Source organism: Equus caballus, chromosome 12 (genome assembly GCF_041296265.1).
Source record: "Equus caballus isolate H_3958 breed thoroughbred chromosome 12, TB-T2T, whole genome shotgun sequence".
Classification (NCBI taxonomy): domain Eukaryota; kingdom Metazoa; phylum Chordata; class Mammalia; order Perissodactyla; family Equidae; genus Equus; species Equus caballus.
In genome coordinates, this window is record NC_091695.1 from 2,988,460 (window position 1) to 3,008,776 (window position 20,317).

The following is a 20,317-nucleotide window of genomic DNA, read 5'->3' on the forward strand; positions in this document are numbered from 1 at the left end:
GCGGAGGACCGAGTGGAGCGAGAGGGTGGGGTAGCTCAACCTCGGGACGCGAGGCCACGGGCGCGGGATGGTTTTCAGGGGAGGACATTTGATTGGCTTGTCTATTTACCAGGTCAAGGGAAACTGATTTTCCCTTGACCCACGTTGGGGGGGCTGGCTGATTTGGAGGTGCACCTGCAAGCTTGGCAGGCGCCCTGGAAACGCAGCTGTTCTGGAGTGATCAGCGAACCCGGCCGCTTGGAATTAAAATGTGGCCGTGCTTATTGGAATTCTTGGAATTTACTCCTCCCCACATCTCGAAGACTATAAAACTGCTTTCATGTGTATAGTTTCCCTTCTGTCTATGGGGTAGGCAGGAACTGGTATTATTGGCCTTATCCAGATGCGGAAACTGAATCACTTAGGGTTTTTAGTGACTTTCTCGTCGTAGTAGGGGGGATCTGTTTTGAAGAGCAAGTGCGGAGGTTTGGGAGAGGGAGTAGGGAGGGGAGAGGGGGTACGGAGGGAGTAGAATGAAAGATATTACCTACTAAGGTTCCTGTTACACCTGTGGTGGGGGTGCTTCATGAAAGTGATTAAATTCATTTATTCAACAAGATAATTATAATGAATGTGAGGAGGGGTTTTGAGTGGCAGTAAAGGACTCTGATTTGCCCAGTGCTCCTATCTCTAAACAGACTGAAATTGTAAAGTCATGGAACTTAGTTTTTAAGGAACCACCTGCCTCTTCTGCACCCAGACATCCCAGCCTGTGACTTTTCCCTTATCCACCCTTAGTATCTGGTTGGCTCTTTCTTTTTCCACCTCCACTTCCTTAGCAAAATTTGGCTCAAAACGGGTCTGATAAATTCACGCTAAAGAAAGAATGTCTAATTGTGAAATTCCGGAAATTGCTAAGCTGCTAAGGTCGTTTGTTCCTCTGCCTCTTGCTCCTCCTCCACCTCCTTCTCTCCATCTTTTTAGGAGGTGTTGTCCAAGCCCAGGAAAATAAACCCAGGTTGTCTAAGGATGAGCCCATACCTGGACTAGATTTTAGAAGCATATGGTCGTGGAGTCCTGATTCCACCTCTCTTTCTTGGCCTCTCCCTCTTCTCTTCCCCAGGACCCACTGGCTTGCTTCTTGTTTTCTGGCATAATTTGCTGTAAGCTCTAGGTTTACTCTTGCCTGTATCCATAGGGCCAGCCCAGTGCCCTGAGTGAATTGAGTGTTTCTTAAATAAACAACAATCCCCCCAAAGTGGTTAGACTAAAATTGCCTTCTGTGACTTTTCTGTGGGGAAATTGCCTTATTATTTGCAGGACTGTGGCTTCTTGTTTTACTCTAGAAAGATGGGCAGTGTGGTCACCAGCATCCAAGATGGCGCCCATGACCCTTTCTCCCTGGTGTTCACACCCTTGTGTTGTCCCCTCCTGCATTGTACCAGGACTGGTCTGTGTGTCCAGTTTCAGATGGAAGAAGTGATGGTGTGTCACTTCTAAGATTAGTTATAAAAGACTGCAGCTTCTGGGTACTCTCTCTTTGCTCTCTTTTTCTTGAATCTCTTACTCTGGGAAAAGCAAGCTGCCATGTGGTGAGCAGTCCTCTGGAGAGGTCCTTGTGGTGAAGAGCTAAAGACTCCTGCCAATAGCCAGCCAGAAACTAAGGCCGCCCAACAACCGCATTACTGAGTTTGGAAGCAGATTCTCCAGCCCCACTAGAACCTTGAGATGCCAGTAGCCTTGGCCAACATCTTCACTGTAACCTCATGAGAGATTCTGAGCCAGAACCACCCAGCTAAGCCACTCCTAGATTTCTTGCCTTCAAAAACTATATGATTATAAGCATTTGTTGTTTTAAGCTACTAAGTTTTGGGGTAATTGTTACACGGCAATGATAACTACCCATGGAGGCAGTAAGGGAGAATAGCAGCTTTAGAATTCAACTGAAGTTTGAATCCCAACTCTACACATTATTAACTATCCCTTGAACAAATTCTTGAATTTCCCTCAGCCTCAGTTTCCACATCTGTAAAGTGATGTTGATCACGCCTACCTAAGAGAGCCAAGCTGAGTGACAGGTGCCGCCCCAGTAGGAGGATACTCAGCTGTCCTTGCCTTGGGGGCACGTGTGATATGAGGGGATCCCCCAGGCTCCAGTCGGTGCCAGGCAGGGCCTGCAAGCCTGCACCATGTCATCCCATTTTAGTCAGGCTGCTCCCATCTCCGCTACCATGTTGCATTTGAAGGTTTGTCTGTGGTCTGGAGAGCTTCCAGCAATTCCTAAACCGTAAACATTTTCAAGGGAAGGAACAGAACAGAATGTCAGAGTTCATTTCCGTGATTTGGTCTCACTGCCTGGTTTTTGTTAGGCCTAATCTGATTTCTTTCCAATTCTGTGTGTTTGAAGCTGTGCTTAATTTCATTTATTTAATAAACTTGCTGTGTGCCAGGCTGCATTTTAAAGCCTCTTACACTTGTTGATTTATTTACTTCAGATAACAATCTTATGTGATACGCACACAGAGAGAATACTATTATTTTTCCCATTTTACATGTGGGAAACTGAGGCATGGAGAAGTTAACTTGCCCAAGGTCACACAGCTAAGTAGCGGCAGAGCCCGGATTCAGACTTGAGCACTCCAGCTCCAGAGTCTGTACTGTTAACCACCAAGCTGTACCTGTCTCCTTGTCTTCCCAAGCTGGAAACTCATGCTTCCTCTGGAGGTCTGACTACCTTCCCCAGGCAGCAAGAACAATTTAAGCGTGTTGCTGGATGGTCAACCCAGTGGTTTGGTGGTTTGATGAGTGGAAGGGGTACCCTGGGCTTTGGAAAAAGGCCGAGGCTCAATGTCCGGCTCCTGTGTGCTTCTGGCAAGTTATTTCATCTCTTTGAACCTCAGGTTCCCCATCTGTGAAATGGGAACAACAATAATAAAAATACCTTTTGACGGTTAGGGGGAGCTCAATAATGACTTATACCCAAAAGGGAGAAGGGTTATTTATCTGAAGATTGCATTCCAGCCATTGGCAGCTCTAAAGAGCAGAGATTTCTTGTGCTATGGGAAAGGGTTGGTACCAAGGTGATCAACCATCTCAGTCCTCAGGGGTGAGGGGTTTCCTGGGACGTGGCTTTCAGTGCTAACCCTGGGACAGTCCTGGGTGAACCAGGCCAGCGGGTCACCCTTGTTTGAGCCCTGAGCCTTTGAAGGAAACTATCCTTTTGTAACTCTTGTCCTGTCTTCTCCGATGGGACTGAAGTGAAGAGAGCGATATAGATACTGATTTTCTTTTTGGTGAGGAAGATTGTCCCTGAGCTAACATCTGTGCTCACCTTCCTCTATTTTGTATGTGGGATGCTGCCACAGCATGGCTGAGGAGCAATGTGTAGGTCTGCACCTGGGATCCGAACCTGGGAACCCCAGGCTGCCGAAGCAGAGCATGCAATCTTAAGCACTACGCCACCGAGCCGGCTCCTAGAATTTTTTAATAGAAGATGCTTAAGGGCTGCAGTCTCAGGTTTCTTTCTTTCTTTCTTTTAAGTAATAGCTTTATTTAGGTGTAATTCACATATCATACAATTTCCCCATTTACAGTATGCGATTCCGTGGGTTTTAGTATATTCAGAGTTGTGTAACCATCACCACAGTCAATTTTAGAACATATTTACCACCCAAAAGAGACCCCATAGCCTTTAGCTATCTTTCCCCAGCTGTCTCCATCACACCCCAACCCTGAGCAACCACTGATCTCCTTCTGTCTCTGTAGATTTGCCCTTCTGGACACTTCCTCTAAATGTAAGCAGATGACATATCGTCTTTTTTAATGGTTTCTTCCACTTAGCATAATATTTTCAAGGGCTGTCCATGTTGTAGCATGTATCAGGGCTTCATTGCTTTTGATTGCTGAATAATTTCAATTGTGTGGATAAACCACATTTTGTTCGTGTATTCCTCAGTTGATGGACATTTGGGTTGTTTCCACCTTTTGGCTTTCATGAGTTATGCTGCTGTGAACACCCTTGAACAGGTTTTTGTGTGGATTTCTGTTTTCATTTCTCTGGGGGTCTATACCCGGGAGTGCAATTGCTGTGTCGTATGGTAACTGTGTTTAACTTTCTGAGGAGCTGCCAGACTGTTTCCCAAAGTGGTTGTACCATTGTACGTGCCCATCAGCCACGTACGAGGGTCCGATTTCTCCAAATGCTCACCAGTGCTCACTATTGCCTTTTGCCCGTAGCCATCCTAGTGGGTGTGAAGTGGTATTTCACTGTGAGTAATCTTGTTTTGAAGTTGCATTTGCACGGCAAGCACATTTTGTCACTTAGACTACTTATGTTCATTTGAGGTACTGATGGAGATTATGGGGCTCCAGCCCCAGCCTGCGCTCTGATCCTAGCACTAGTCCTGGCTGCCTTCCTTATCAGAGGAACGCCTGCAGGGGCGGACTAGGCCTCGGGGCCTGTAGTCCTTTAGGGACAGCCCCCCTCATTTTCCTGGTTTCCCTTTTCCTCACCCCAACTCCATGTATTAAGATGAGGGCAAGTCCAGGGAGAAGGGACTGCTCTGTCTTTTTGGTCCTGGGCACCTGCCCTAAGCCAAGCAGTAGCTTGGAAGTGGCCTGAGCAGCTCACTGGGACACTGCAGGCAAACTGGGGACAGGAGACCTGAAAATGACCTGCATGCACTGGCTCGGAAATGCTACCCTTGTCCAGATGGGGCACCACAAGCTGTGTGATTTGGGACTCACTCTACACTAACAATATCTTAGGTAACACTGTGTTTCAAAATTGGGAGATCTAACATAAAAATCCAGTTTTCTGGCTTTTCTTTAAAAACTGGCAGGCCTAGCCATGCTGTTTCCACCTAAACGCGTTGCAGCTGTTGGCTGGAGCCAAGCCCTGGCTGTCCCCTAAAGACTGGCATGGGCTCTCTGAATCCCCACTGTCCCCACTGCTCTCTATTGTGTCACAGTTGGTCCTCTCTGTAGTTTGTCACCTGCCTTATTCCTGACAGTATTCCTTAGAGCCCAACGTCCCTCAGGGACCTACTGGGGTAAACTCAGGCTGTAGTAGGCGGCCAGGCTGCATTTTGGATCCTGGGTTTCCAGCCATTTCCATACCATCTCCCCATGAGTCTAAGCAAGTTGCAGGCATAACGTGGGCATCTGATTTGTCATCCGTGCTTCCTGAGCAATTTTTACGGGCCAAGCACTGTTCTAAGAGTTTTACATGTATTAACTTATTTAATCCTCACAGTAAATCAAGAATAATCCCAGTTTACAGATGGGAAAAGTAAGACTCAGAGAAAAAACTTGCTCCCAGTCCAGGGGAATTAGTGACAGAGGCAGGATTTGAAGGCAGGAGAAATGGGGTCATTTTGCGAGCTTCATGGTATAATGTCTGGTCCATTATGGGGGTTCAGTGGATGCTGTTATGTAATGACTCATCTGGTCTTGCCAACTGCTACTAAGATGCTACACGGCTGGGCACTGGTCCAGGCCAGGTGCCCCTCATTTGGAGAGATGGTATCTGTGATTCTTTTCAGTTCTAACTTGAGGCGAGCCTCTGAAAACTGGTGAGAGAAAGGGGGGGCGGGCATTAGGGATTAGCCATGCCTAGAAGACAGGACGTACCCAGTAGGTCACTCCTGGGGCATGTCCCCTGCCCCCCATTTCAGAACACCATGGGCTGGGAGTCCAGAGTTCCTCTCCCAGCTCTGACTGGCCTGGTGGCCATGATTAGTGAAGTCCAGGGCACGTCAGACCCGGGAGGGCACTGTGACCTCGTTTCTCATCCTCCCGTCCCCAGGAGTAACACAGAAGTGGCTGGTGACACACAGCATTGTCCTCCCACACAGGGCCCCTTTGTTCCGCTGATGCACAGAGCAGCGGCTGTGACAATGGCCTTGAATGGCACTGTACTCTCCTTTCTCCAATGTTACACTGTGTTTTCAGTTCTGGAATCAGCTAAACAATTATTTCCTGCGGGTGGGGTATCAGCTTTTCATCTTTTCCGCCCGCTTCTCTGTCAGTCCTCAGGCTCCAGGTCAGTGGGAACTGAGTAGAAAGCCAGGCCCAGAGAGAGCTAGGACCATTGAAATGTCGCCTTCTCAGGAAGCTGGAGGGCTGTGGGCCTTACCTCTCCCCTGCAAGATGGGACCTGCCCTGGAGGAGGGAACCAGACCAGGTAACACAGGCCAGAGAGCTGCTGGCGGGGAGCAGGGGCTGGAGGTGATGGCTGAGGGTCCAGCCCCAGGAAGGTGGGTTTTTGTGTTCAAGACATCTGTTTTCTTGAGAGCCACTGCCTTCTGATAAATAAGCCAGCGAAAGCAGCTGAAATCAAGTTTGGTAGCCTCCCGGTTAGGGAAACACTCTGCCCATCTGACCCCTGTTCGATGCCTCTGATGTCTTTGGGTGACCAGAAACTTCAGAGCCCATGTGGGTTTATTGAGATGACCGTTCCCTTAAGAATAGCTGCCATTATTAAGCTCTCACTGTACGCATTGTTTCAGTATACATATTACTGTATGTATCCTACTGTATCGATAGCAATAATAGCAAACACTTACACAACGTACTTCCCATTTCTGCTCGATTCACACCCAGGCGGCCTGCTTCTGTGCTTTTCATCCTCTGCCTCTCATATGCTGTTCTTTACAATAGACCAAGGTTATTGCAAGGTTTCACTTGGAGAGGCAGTGATGTGTAACGACAACTGTGAGTGTCGAGTCCTTTGCCCTCTGCCACGCAGCGTTCTAAGTATTTTGCATGTATTTCCTTGTTGACTCCCCATAAGAACCCTGCTGGGTGGGTCCTTTTGTTATCTCCATTTTATAAATGAGGAAACTGAAGTCCAGAGAAGTTAAGTCACTCGCTCGGGGCCATGCAGCTGCCAAGTGGCATAGTCAGGATTTGAACTCAGCTCTCTCTGGAGTATTATGTGACTCTGAAGCCTGCCCAGCCTGCGCTGGTTTGGTGAGTCTCCTTCTCTGGGTCGTGAGGTAAGGAGGGCGGCGTTCTGTCCCTGGCTTTGTGCGACATCTGCACTTGAGTTGTCAGCTTGAGGAACACAGAAGCCCCTAAATGGTTTGTCTGCTGTCGTTAGCTTTTCCCTCCCTCAGAGAACATGGAATTGCTCATGGTGACAGGACGGGATTTGGAAGCATGGTAATTGCTCAATGAATGCCATCTCTATGTGGCCAGAGACGGGCTAAGCTGCGCATATGGAGGAGGAAGTATGTTAAGTAAACAGGACTCGCAGGGTATATTCAGGAAGCCAACTTTATTTTTGCCTATCACTGCCCCTCAGCTTTTCCTGTGGTGCCCCGCTCTTTGCTTTCGCCGGGATGAAAATTAGGGCAGGTCTGTGACTTTTCTGCTGTCTTTCTAGTTCCAGCACTGTCTCAGCCAGTAGCTGATGTGTCCAGGTCTGTGGGATAACCCGGTCATCAGACTTCCTCCCAAGTGGAGGCTGCTCTCCTCCTCCAGCAGGGCCCGGAGCTGGGATGGGCTTTGGGGTCAGATTTTCACTTCCCACCGTGTGCCTCCCTCTGGCTCCCTGAAGGTTCCGATCCCTGGTGGGGAGAGGAGGAGGAAGGGGACAGGGAGTCCTTACTTGGTTGATGCTGTGGTAAGCTGGCACCCCACTGGCTGGGCCTGGTGGGTGTTTAAACTTGATTCTTTGTCTCGCGGTACGATTTTGTGGATACTTCAGAGAAAACCCTCCTTCCTCAACTTTGGGGATTTGTACATGGCTAGTCCCTTGAAGCTGGCTGCCTTAGGCTCTTTCCTTAGTCCCCCAGCATCTGAGCAGTGCTGTATCAGTTTGTTGGGGCTGCTGAAACAAATACCGTGGACTGGATGTCTTAAACAATGATTCTCATGGCTAGAAGTCTGGGATCCAGGCGTGGGCAGGGTCGCTTTCTTCCGAGGCCTGCGTCCTTGCCTTGCAGGTGGCCGTCTTCGCCCTGTGTCCTCACACAGTCTTCCCTCTGTGGACGAGCATCCCTGGTGTCTCTTGTGAGTCCAAATCTCCTCATGAACATCCCCATCAGATTGTCGTAGGGCCCACTCTAAAGGCCTCCCCTTAACCTAATCACCTCTTTAAAGGCCTTTCTCCCACTGTGTCACAGTCTGAGGTCCGGGGGTTCGTGCTTCAACAAATGAATCTGGGGGATGCACAGCTGTAACAGATGCTATCAGGTTCTCTCTGCCTCCTGGTGGCCCTCTTAAAAAGGATCTGCATGGCCCTCAAGGTGGCCCATTCATACCTCTGGATTACAGAAAATACTCAACTCCCATTTGCCTGCAAGCGCAAGGCCGCCCCCCTCCACTCCAGCTGGCCACCCCATCCCTGCTGCACCTTGAGTTTGTCAGGCATGATTCAGACACGAGCCTCGGTGACAGCCCAGCTCCAGGGCCACAGTGGCTTTGAGCTCCCGCTCGGCAGTGGGGCCTTGGAGTGTGCCTGTTGCTGACTCCAGAGTTCCTCCTGTGCTTTCCCACTGTCTTCCTCATCCAACCCACCCTCGTGGGATGGGGGTGGTCCGGTAAGGGGGGCCTGGTCCCTTCCATGAGTCCCATGGGGTGTCACAGCTCCCTGTGGAATGTGTCATCGAATGTCTTGTGCCTTCAGCACAAACTGAGACAGAAATCGTTTCTCCATCCTTCTACACGTCTCCTTTCATTTTCATGAAGAACCCTATGAGAAAGAAAACAGTATCCACAGATAGCCGCAGGAGAAGAATCGGGAGCTCAGAAAGGTTCAGGAGCTCACCCAAGACAGATGATCAGCAAGAAGGGGGAGGTGGATTCCGGCTCTAACCCGATTCGTTATCCTTCTGCTGCCCTTCGCCACCCGGGTTCCGAGATCTTTCGCCTGCCAGCTTTTGTTCTGTGCTGGTAGAAATGTCCTTCTTAGCAGAATGTTATAAAGGGAAAATCTTTGCTTGTGCTCCGGTTGTGATGCAGGGGCAGGTGCTGGGGCCACAAGGACCGCGGGGACTTTCCCAGGGGCCATATGAGACCAGTTCCATGTACCAAGGGGCTCTCTTCTCAGAACCCCAGCCCCTCCACCAGCGTAACTTGATCAGTGGAATAATGATGTAGAAATGGAATATCTTCTTTATAGACGTGCATGAAAACAATATTGTATTCTGAAAATCCTATTTGGGGCAGAAGGGGCCGTGCCCTCTCAGCTTCTGTCTCCTAGAAGGCATTTTACCTAAAGCAGACTTCAAAATATAAAGGAATTTGTTTTGAAGAAATTTTTTTGTTTAGATTTTTAATTCTTTTCTTTAAATATAAAAGGTCCATGCCTGGTATTGCCCATCCTTGCACAGTTTCCCAGGAAAGGAAGACTGTCTCAGGTCCGGCAGCTGTTCGGAAGCTGCATGCTAAGGCTGTGTCCAGGGTCCATCTGGTGACCGTGCAGGGCTCTGCCGGGCTGGGCTGGGGTGGAGTCAGGGGACCAGGGAGCAGGACTGGGCTGGGCTGGGGCTGCAGCTGACTGGACCAGGGAGGAAGGAGAGGACAGTGGTTCTGTTCACCCAGTTGGCAGGTATTTAATGAACACCGGTTATGCCTGGGGTGTTCGTGGGCACTCTGCCAGGGAGGGCCAGATCGTTGAATGGACCCTGGAAAACATGACGTCTGAACTTCTCTCCGGGGGTTCTCAGAGGAAGGTGAGGTGCTGGAGGCAGGGATATTCAGGTGGAGCGATGGGAGGGAAAGCATAACGTGCTCAGAGACCCGCAGATGGTTTTGAATGGCCAGAGATCAAGCCGGGTGGGGTGGGGAAGCAAGAGTCAGGATGGGGCGAAGGATGGAGGTGGGGAGCTGGCGGATTAGTGCTTGAGGCTGGAGGGGGAGGCCAGGCCCAGGGGTGACCCAGCAGGGCTTAAAGCAGAGAAGCAACCCCAGTGGGTTTGCCTTTTCGAGTGCGAGGACTGGAGGTGTCAAGAGTCAGGGGGCTGGGCCAGGGAGAATGGATGGCCCAATGGAAGCTCTGGCCTCCTCGAGAGTAGAAAGGGGAAAGGGTTAGAGCAGAGAGAGAGTGGGAGCCTGTGGGTCCACCGAGGGAGACATCTAGAACGCCCCTCTGGTGTCTGACTGGGACCACTGAAGAGGTGCTGTGCCATTAGCGAGGGGTGTGTGTGTGTGTATGTGTGTATAGGGGGCAGCTGGGCTGGGACTGGAGGAGGATGGAGACCCTTCTTAGCAGGAGGAAGTGGGGCACAAGGGTTGTTCTTTCAACAAATATGTACTGAAGGCCTGGCACGGCTGAGTGCTGGGGAGAGGGAGGCACAGGGAACACAGTCCATTCCTCCTGGAGCTGAGAGCGAGGACAGGAGCCGTCCACTGAGGTGGAGCGGAAAGGCTCTCAGAGGGAAGAGGGGAGTGCTGGGTGAGTTTGGATATGGACCAAGTATTCAGTGATATTAGGCAATGATTCACTTTTTTAGGTGTGGTTATGGCATTGTGTTTTAGGTGGGAGAATACCCCTCAGCTTTTTTATTTTTTGGAGATGCAAATTGAAACGCTTAGGGGTGAAAGATGATGTTGTCTGTAATGTACTTGAAAACAAAATAAATACAGAGAGAGAGAGAAAATAAATATGATAAAATGTTACCAATTGTTGGGAGTATATGAGAGTTTGTTGTGCTATTGTACCACTCCTTTGGCTTTTGGATTTTCGGTGTGAAATAGTTCATAATAAAAACTTAAAAATACAAAGTAGTAAGTGCATCGATGGTAAGTAAGGGTACTGTGATGAGAAGAGGAAGGCCCCTAACTGGAATTTGATGGGTGAGACACTTCCCAAAGAAAAGGTCATCTAAGACCTGAGAGGTGAGCAGTCAGCAGGCAGAGGGACGGGAAGAACTTCTACGAGAATGTTCCAGACAGAGGGAACAGCATGTGTGAAGACCTCGTAGCCTGTTTTGCTAGAGGAACAAGATGATATTTAATGTGAGTGTAGAATGTGAAGCGGGGAGTCTCCGAGAGGTGAGAAGGGAAGGGCGAGCAGGTCCTGCAGAGCTGTGAGGTGCGTGCGACGGTTTGGACTTTGTCCTGACGCTCGCTCGTGAGCGCAGGGGGTTGCGTTTCAGAAAGACGCCACTAACCAGTACTGCGCTGCTAGGGTCTGGCAGCATTGCTCTAAGCACTTCATCTATGTGAGCTCGCTCAGTCCCCGTTGTGCCTTTGCCGGGTACCCACAAATCAGCATCTGTACTTTAGAGATGAGGCAAACTGAGGCAGAGGAGAGTTAAGTAACCTTCCTGAGGTCCCAAATCTGGAGGGGCCTGGAGGAGCCAGGATGGGAAGCCGGGCACCTGGATCCAGAGCCCGTGCTCCTAACCTCCAGGCCACACGGCCTCTCAAGCACAGTCCCTCTCTGTGGGGAAGGAGCTGCAGGACAGCAGGACTCAGGTGGGAGGACCGCTTAGGGAGCAGGTGCAGGAGCCCAGACAAGTGGTGATGGGGAATTGAACTAAAATAGTAATGGTGGAGAGGGATACCACGGACAGGATCGCGTTATCCTGGAGTGGAGTGGACAGGACTTGGTGACGACAGTTGTGGGCAGGGGGAGTCAAAGATGGGGCCCATTCCATACCCCGTGAGAACCCGGCCCATCTTGGCATGAGAAGGGGGCCTAGTCAGAGAGTGTGGAGGCATCCTCTTCAAGCAAGGGTGTTAGTAGACCCGTCACATCACCTTCATCCGTGAGGGGCAGCTTACTGTACATCCAGCTCCCACTTCTCTGCTCCTGGCCTCTGCTAGCCATCATTTTGGGTGCAACTTACTACTTTCATTGTTTGAATTTTGTCACCTGCAACTGCTGTAATCTCTGGGTCATTCCTGTGTCCTAAGTTTACTGCACAGGTAAGCCACAGCCCCTGGTCCCTTTCCTGCTTGTCTCCCAGTGCCCCCACGTGCCGTTAGCCTTGACTGATGCATCATGAGTTCCTGGGCTGCTTCACTGGCAGCCCTCGGGCCCCGGGCAGCGTCAGAGGGCTCGACGGGGACAACAAATTAAACAAATATTGAAAAACAATAGAAAGAAAATACTCGACTGTGTCCTTCTAATGCTTATTGATTTTTAAGATCTTCTCGGGCATGAAAACAAGATTCACTGCCGGCATCTTGGCATTGGCTTCCTGTCACCTGGAAGAGCGGCTTATCGATCAGGTGGGGGTGCCCAGCAGGGCAGGAGCACCCGGCTGCCCTCCAGGTGACCAAGCCCAGAGGTGGAGCCCGGCTGGGCCGGAGCTGTACACACTGAGGTCAGGGCCACTGCGCCCGGGGGGTCCTCCCGACGTCCTGGGAAGCCACTGAGGCCACTTCTCAGTTTCATAGCAATTCTCTGGGGCCTCATTTTTTTCTTGCTAAAGGCCCCAACACTTCCAGGTTATTGTTTTTTCTGTGCCAAAAGTGATACAACGACTGCACGAATTCATGCATAGAAGACATGGGTCTGCAGAGTAAAACATGAGCTCCTCTGTGCATACGCCTGCCTTCCGCTCGTCTCTCCAGAGGAACTGTCCGTTGAACAGCAAATATTTATTTAGCTGCTACCGTGGTCTACATCCTCTTCTAGGTGTTGGCGGCAATGCACAAAATGAAAAAGTCCCTGCTCTCCTGGAGCTTGCTTTCTAGGGAGCACTGTGAGGAGGTTGGGGTGTAGCCTTCTAGTCCATATCTATATCTGCATCTGTATCTGTATCTATATCTGTATCTGTATCTGTATCTATATCTGCATCTGTATCTATATCTGTATCTATATGTGTATCTGTATCTGTATCTGCATCTGCATCTGTATCTGTATCTATATCTGTATCTGTATCTGTATCTGTATCTATATCTGTATCTATATCTGTATCTGTATCTGTATCTGTATCTATATCTGTATCTGTATCTGTATCTATATCTGTATCTGTATCTATATCTGTATCTGTATCTATATCTATATCTGCATCTGTATCTATATCTGCATCTGTATCTGTATCTATATATCTGTATCTGTATCTGTATCTATATCTGTATCTGTATCTGTATCTGTATCTATATCTATATCTGTATCTGCATCTATATCTATATCTGCATCTGCATCTGTATCTGTATCTATATATCTGTATCTGTATCTGTATCTATATCTATATCTGCATCTGCATCTGTATCTGTATCTATATCTGTATCTGTATCTGTATCTGTATCTATATCTGTATCTATATCTGTATCTGTATCTGTATCTGTATCTATATCTGTATCTGTATCTGTATCTATATCTGTATCTGTATCTATATCTGTATCTGTATCTATATCTATATCTGCATCTGTATCTATATCTGCATCTGTATCTGTATCTATATATCTGTATCTGTATCTGTATCTATATCTGTATCTGTATCTGTATCTGTATCTGTATCTATATCTATATCTGTATCTGCATCTATATCTATATCTGCATCTGTATCTATATCTGCATCTGTATCTGTATCTATATCTATATCTGTATCTGTATCTGTATCTATATCTGTATCTGTATATATATCTGTATCTGTATCTGTATTTGTATCTGTATCTGTATCTGTATCTATATCTGTATCTGTATCTATATATCTGTATCTGTATCTGTATCTATATCTGTATCTGTATCTATATCTTTATCTGTATCTATATCTATATCTGTATCTGTATCTGTATCTGTATCTATATCTGTATCTGTATATATATCTGTATCTGTATCTGTATTTGTATCTATATCTGTATCTGTATCTGTATCTGCATCTGCATCTGTATCTGTATCTATATCTGTATCTGTATCTGTATCTGTATCTATATCTGTATCTATATCTGTATCTGTATCTGTATCTGTATCTATATCTGTATCTGTATCTGTATCTATATCTGTATCTGTATCTATATCTGTATCTGTATCTATATCTATATCTGCATCTGTATCTATATCTGCATCTGTATCTGTATCTATATATCTGTATCTGTATCTGTATCTATATCTGTATCTGTATCTGTATCTGTATCTATATCTATATCTGTATCTGCATCTATATCTATATCTGCATCTGTATCTATATCTGCATCTGTATCTGTATCTATATCTGTATCTGTATCTGTATCTATATCTGTATCTGTATATATATCTGTATCTGTATCTGTATCTGTATCTATATCTGTATCTGTATCTATATATCTGTATCTGTATCTGTATCTATATCTGTATCTGTATCTATATCTTTATCTGTATCTATATCTATATCTGTATCTGTATCTGTATCTGTATCTATATCTGTATCTGTATATATATCTGTATCTGTATCTGTATTTGTATCTATATCTGTATCTGTATCTGTATCTGCATCTGCATCTGTACCTGTATCTATATCTGTATCTGTATCTGTATCTGTATCTGTATCTATATCTATATCTGCATCTGCATCTGTATCTGTATCTATATCTGTATCTGTATCTGTATCTGTATCTATATCTGTATCTATATCTGTATCTGTATCTGTATCTGTATCTATATCTGTATCTGTATCTATATCTGTATCTGTATCTATATCTATATCTGCATCTGTATCTATATCTGCATCTGTATCTGTATCTATATATCTGTATCTGTATCTGTATCTATATCTGTATCTGTATCTGTATCTGTATCTATATCTGTATCTGTATCTGCATCTATATCTATATCTGCATCTGTATCTATATCTGCATCTGTATCTGTATCTATATCTGTATCTGTATCTGTATCTGTATCTATATCTGTATCTGTATCTGTATCTGTATCTGTATCTATATCTGTATCTGTATCTATATCTGTATCTGTATCTATATCTATATCTGCATCTGTATCTATATCTGCATCTGTATCTGTATCTATATATCTGTATCTGTATCTGTATCTATATCTGTATCTGTATCTGTATCTGTATCTATATCTATATCTGTATCTGCATCTATATCTATATCTGCATCTGTATCTATATCTGCATCTGTATCTGTATCTATATCTGTATCTGTATCTGTATCTGTATATCTGTATCTATATCTGTATCTGTATCTGTATCTGTATCTATATCTGTATCTGTATCTATATCTGTATCTGTATCTATATCTATATCTGCATCTGTATCTATATCTGCATCTGTATCTGTATCTATATATCTGTATCTGTATCTGTATCTATATCTGTATCTGTATCTGTATCTGTATCTATATCTATATCTGTATCTGCATCTATATCTATATCTGCATCTGTATCTATATCTGCATCTGTATCTGTATCTATATCTATATCTGTATCTGTATCTGTATCTATATCTGTATCTGTATATATATCTGTCTCTGTATCTGTATCTATATCTGTATCTGTATCTATATCTTTATCTGTATCTATATCTATATCTGTATCTGTATCTGTATCTGTATCTATATCTGTATCTGTATATATATCTGTATCTGTATCTGTATCTATATCTGTATCTGTATCTATATCTTTATCTGTATCTGTATCTATATCTGCATCTGTATCTGTATCTGTATCTATATCTGTATCTATATCTGTATCTATATCTGTATCTGTATCTATATCTGCATCTGCATCTGTATCTGTATCTATATCTGTATCTGTATCTGTATCTATATCTGTATCTGCATCTGCATCTGTATCTGTATCTATATCTGTATCTGTATCTGTATCTGTATCTATATCTGTATCTGTATCTGTATCTGTATCTGCATCTGCATCTGTATCTGTATCTGTATCTATATCTATATCTGTATCTGTATCTGTATCTGTATCCATGTCTAGATCTATACCCGTATCTGTATCTGTATATTTATATATCATCTATATCTTACATATCCATAGCTATATCTACATCCACATCGATATCTATATCTACGTCTACATCCACTTCTATGTCTCTGTCTCTCTGAGGGCTCGTTTTGCACGCATGATTCTGTGACTCGCTTCTTTCACTGACCATGTGTCTTGGAGTTCCTTCCACGCCAGCATAAATGGACTCTCCTCATCCTTTGAGAGCTGCCTAATGGTCCTCTATGGGGATAAACTCCTTTAGATGGGCATATGGGTTGTTCTAATTTTTTTTTTCACGAGCAGTGCCACAACAAACTTTTTTTTGCATATAGTGTTGTATAGACAAGAATATGTACACTTACTAAGTAACCAGGGTCAAGTTAATCAACCTCTCTGTGCCTCACCTTCTTCATGAATAAAATGAAGGTAATAATGGTACCTCCCTCAAGGAAATGCAAATTAACCACAATGCGATGCCACTTCCCATCCAGTAGGATGGCACTAGTCAAAAAGACAGATAATAACAAATGCTGGTTGGCAAGGATGTGAAGAAATTGGGACCCTGCTGGTGGGAATGTAAAATGGTGCAGCCACTTTGGAAAAACATTTGGCAGCTCCTCAAAAGGTTAAATATAGAATGATCGTATGACCCGATAATTCTTCTCCAACGCATATACCCAGGATAAATGAAAACACATGTCCACACAAAACTTGTACACAAATAGTCTCGGCAGCGTTATTCACAACATCCAAAAGGTAGAAAAGACCCGAATGTCTGTCAACTGATGAACAGATAAAGAAAATGTGGTCTGTCCACACCGCGGAATATCGCTCGGCGTTGAGAAGAAGGCAGTCCTGACGCACCTGCAGCCTGAGGGAATCCTGAAACCTTACCCTCACTGGAAGCAGCCGGTCACCAAAGACACATATCAGACGATTCCATTTACGTGAAATGTCCCGAATAAGCGAATCCACGGAGACAGAAAGCAGACTGGGCGTTGCCAGGGTGGGGAGAGGTTGAGGCGGTGAGGAGTGACCGCTCATGGGGACAGAGTTTCTTTTTGAGATGATGAAAATGTTCCAAAATTGATTGTGGCGATGGTTACACAACTCTGTGAATATACTAAAAACCATTGAATCGTGCACTTTAAGTGGGTAAATTGTATGGTATGTGAATTGTGTCTCAATAGAGCTCTTATGACAAAATAGTACCTGCCTCATGGGTTGCAAGGATTGCCTGAGAGGACACAGAGCTGTGCAGAACAGGGGCTGGCATTCTATGAGCTCCATCTGTGTCCACTCCTCTCATCGATGTTTCTGGAGAATAGATTCCTCCAAGCAGAATTCTGGAGCCAAAGGGTTGGTGCATTTTCAAAAAACATATTGAAAGGCTGCAAAGTGGCCCTCCAAAAAGGGCCTCCCAAGTTCACCCCCAGGAGAAGTGTGCAAAGAAGCCTGTTTTTCTCTTTTCTTTTTCTTTTCAAGGAAATCACCACCACAAAAAGTCTGGAGGAACACACACCAGTGTTCACAGTGGTTTTCTTTGGGTGATGGGATCATGTGTAAATGTTCTTCTCTTTTTCCCATATTGCTTATCCACATTTTCCATATTTAAAAAAATATATAAGAATGATATAATATTTAAAAAGAAAAAAACGTGTCGCCCTTTACTCTTTGCTGTGCAACTTTCACCCCTCGTGGGCTTCAGTGGGTAGAGGAAGAGACCTGACACTCCTCTGTCCACCCTAGAAAGACACAGGTCCTTCTCGTTGTAAAGGTTTTATTGCAACTTTCCAGAAGGAACAGCCAGAGGACAACAGCTGTCAGCACAGGGAAGCAGAGAAACTGCAGTTTTTAGCTCAGGCCTGCACTCTGCTGCTCGCTGGTACCAAGAAGTCCTTTACTAAAAATCATGGCTGCGAGTCATTTGCACCCTTACCAGGCACCAGACGCTGCCAATTTGGAGTCAGAGAGATTGACTTGCCCAAAGACACACTGCTGATAAGTGCTGAGCTACAGCCTGGTTAAGATGCCTTTAGCTGTGAGTCAAGAGTCACCAACCAGGATATTTTATTATGTCATTTAAAAGTAGACATAATTAGGGCAAGCCTCAGGGGAGGTTGATTCAGCAGTTTGGTGCCCTCAGGACATCTGCTCTTTCCATTTCTCTGCTCTGCCATCTTCCTGTTGTTTCATCTGCAAGAAGAATGAGGGCTCAAGCAGCAACATCTAGACGTAGCAAGGTTCAGAGAGAGAAGAGAGGGTCAGTTTCTTCCCAGAGCTTTCTCCTCACAGGGAAGAGACTCGTTCTGGAAGCCCCTCCCTACCTCTTCCAGCAAACTTTTCCCACAGGCACTGTTTGTCTCACCAGCTCATTCTAGGTCACATACTGTTCCAGAACCAATCACTGGCAAAGGGAGTGGAGTTACCGCTGGTCAATTAGGCCCGCCCTCGGCTTTGTGTTGGAGGTGGGTCGTTATTCTCTGAGGAGGGCAGTTCCCTGAGCAAAATTAGGATTCTATTGGAAAGGGAGAAAGGGAAATGGATGCTGAGGAGCTGGGCAGAGGCACCAACAGCGCCCAGCAGAAGGAGAGAATTGACTAAGGAGCCTTTATCCTAGTTACTCACGGTTCTGCATCTTGGCCAAGACTTCCACTGACAGAAATGGAATATCTAGGATGGAGCTTATAAATCACCCACAGCTGCCCCTTCTCTCCATCTGCAGATCCCTTCCTCCACGAAGGGGGCCTTGAAAGCTGGATTTCGGGCAGATCATTAGGAGTGAAGTAGTTGATTTTTTAAATATCTCAGTCTCGACTGCATAGTTTCCATCTTGGGGATCTCCATTCTGGGAGACCGCCATTTCACATTTCCCTTGGGTCTTTCAGGAAAGGGCCTTTGGAACGGTCTCCTCTTGGCAGCTTATTGGGCTGACTTGATTAATAGGACAGCATCAGTTTGTAGATTTAGAGGACTTTGGAAAGATGCACTTGACCTCCCTTCGTGGGGATCGCGTTTTTAGCTGATGTGGTAGACCGGAGTATTATTCAGCAAATCTTCGCTCACCTCCCTTGCCCCTTGGGACGTAGTGCACTTATTGCCCCACTAACTTTGGGCATTGGCCAGTGACTTGCTTTGGCCAATGGAATGCAAGTGGGTACGACTCTAGCAGAGGCTTTAAGGAATGCCTGCATGTGCTCCGGTAACCATCACGAGAGGAGCACGCTGTGTGTAGCCACGGCCCCTTGTCTCTGGGCCCCAGGATGAGTCGCATGGAGCAGACCCAAACCTACGCTGAAGCAGGGTTGCCCCAGCCAACCTGCAGACCTGTGAGCAAGAAAATGCAGTGCTTGTTTCCTTAAGTCACAGTCTTTATTTCGAAGCGGCGTGGCAGCGACAGCTGACTGCTACGGGTGATGGTTCTGAGTGCTGTACAATGGGTGTGGACGGTGCGGCAGATGTGCAGGGCAAGCCGTGAGAGCCTGACCGTCAAAGAGGACCTGGAACAGCGTGTGGAATACAGCTCAGGAGGGAATGAGCTGGAGATGTCTTGGTGAGTTTCTTGGAAGAAGCTAAATTCTAAGAACTTTCTATAAACCATTCTCTGACCCATTCTTAGCAAAAACAAGCTTCACGGCCAAGAAATTACTAAACGTGTTTCATCGCCAATGCTCAAATGTAGTGAAATTAGAGGAAAGAGCACCGGACCCCATGTGGTTTTGCTCCACAGTTCAGCTCATGTCTGTGGCTTCTGGTAAGGCATTTAATCGCTCTGAACCTCACTTGCCTCACCTGCAGGTTGGGAGTGGTTATAAGAATAAAATGATGATGCGTATCTATGGTTTTCAAATCGTACTTTTAGAGGAAGTGAGATAGCAAGGAAGGCCAGTAAATGTTACGTTATCAGCAAGTTACCACAATGGACTTAGCCCTGCTGAGGACACTGGAAACCACATAGAACGCGGTCCTGAGAGCTGGCCCCTGAGCAGCCAGGGAGCAGAGCTAGTTACTTATACCAGCTTCGGTTAGTTGTCAGTTGATGGGTGCTGGGACAGTGGTGGTGGTGCTGTTAATCACTGAGTCCTTCCAGCCTGCCTTACGAGGGGGAAGAGTGGACACTGGTAGCTAGAGAAAGAGCTCAGGCAGAGAGATGCAGATGCTCATTGTTGAAAGCCAGGCCAGTGTGCCCCGAAATGGTCCCACCCAAGAGAACTGGGCAGGTCACCAACAGCGTCAGTGACAGGGAGGCAGAGAGGGAGGAGATAACTCCAGAAAGCAGTGACTGAGTTTGGGGAACAGCAATGATGCTAGGACAAATCAAAGGGCATCCAAATTGTCCTAATTCTCATTTTTTAGTGCTAGTCCTGTGCAAAAGGGTGGCTGCTTCGCAAAGCTGTTTTTAGTAAAAACCTTAAAGGGGTAGGAGAAGAAATACACACCATTTCTAGGTGACAAATCTAGCAGTGAGGTGACAATTCGCAGGGGGAGGGTCAG

The 20,317-nt window shown here is 46.2% G+C and overlaps 1 protein-coding gene across 3 annotated transcripts in view; it reads left to right on the forward strand.

Moving 5' to 3' along the window:
* The first annotated feature begins 5,982 nt into the window (after window positions 1-5,982).
* PRR5L (proline rich 5 like) overlaps window positions 5,983-20,317 on the forward strand; it is a 146,403-nt gene continuing 132,068 nt past the window's right edge. For all 3 annotated transcript variants that reach the window (XM_014729424.3, XM_070229319.1, XM_070229315.1), the window contains exon 1: window positions 5,983-6,163. The gene's annotated coding sequence lies outside the window, so the exon portion shown is untranslated. The remainder of the gene's footprint in view (window positions 6,164-20,317) is intronic.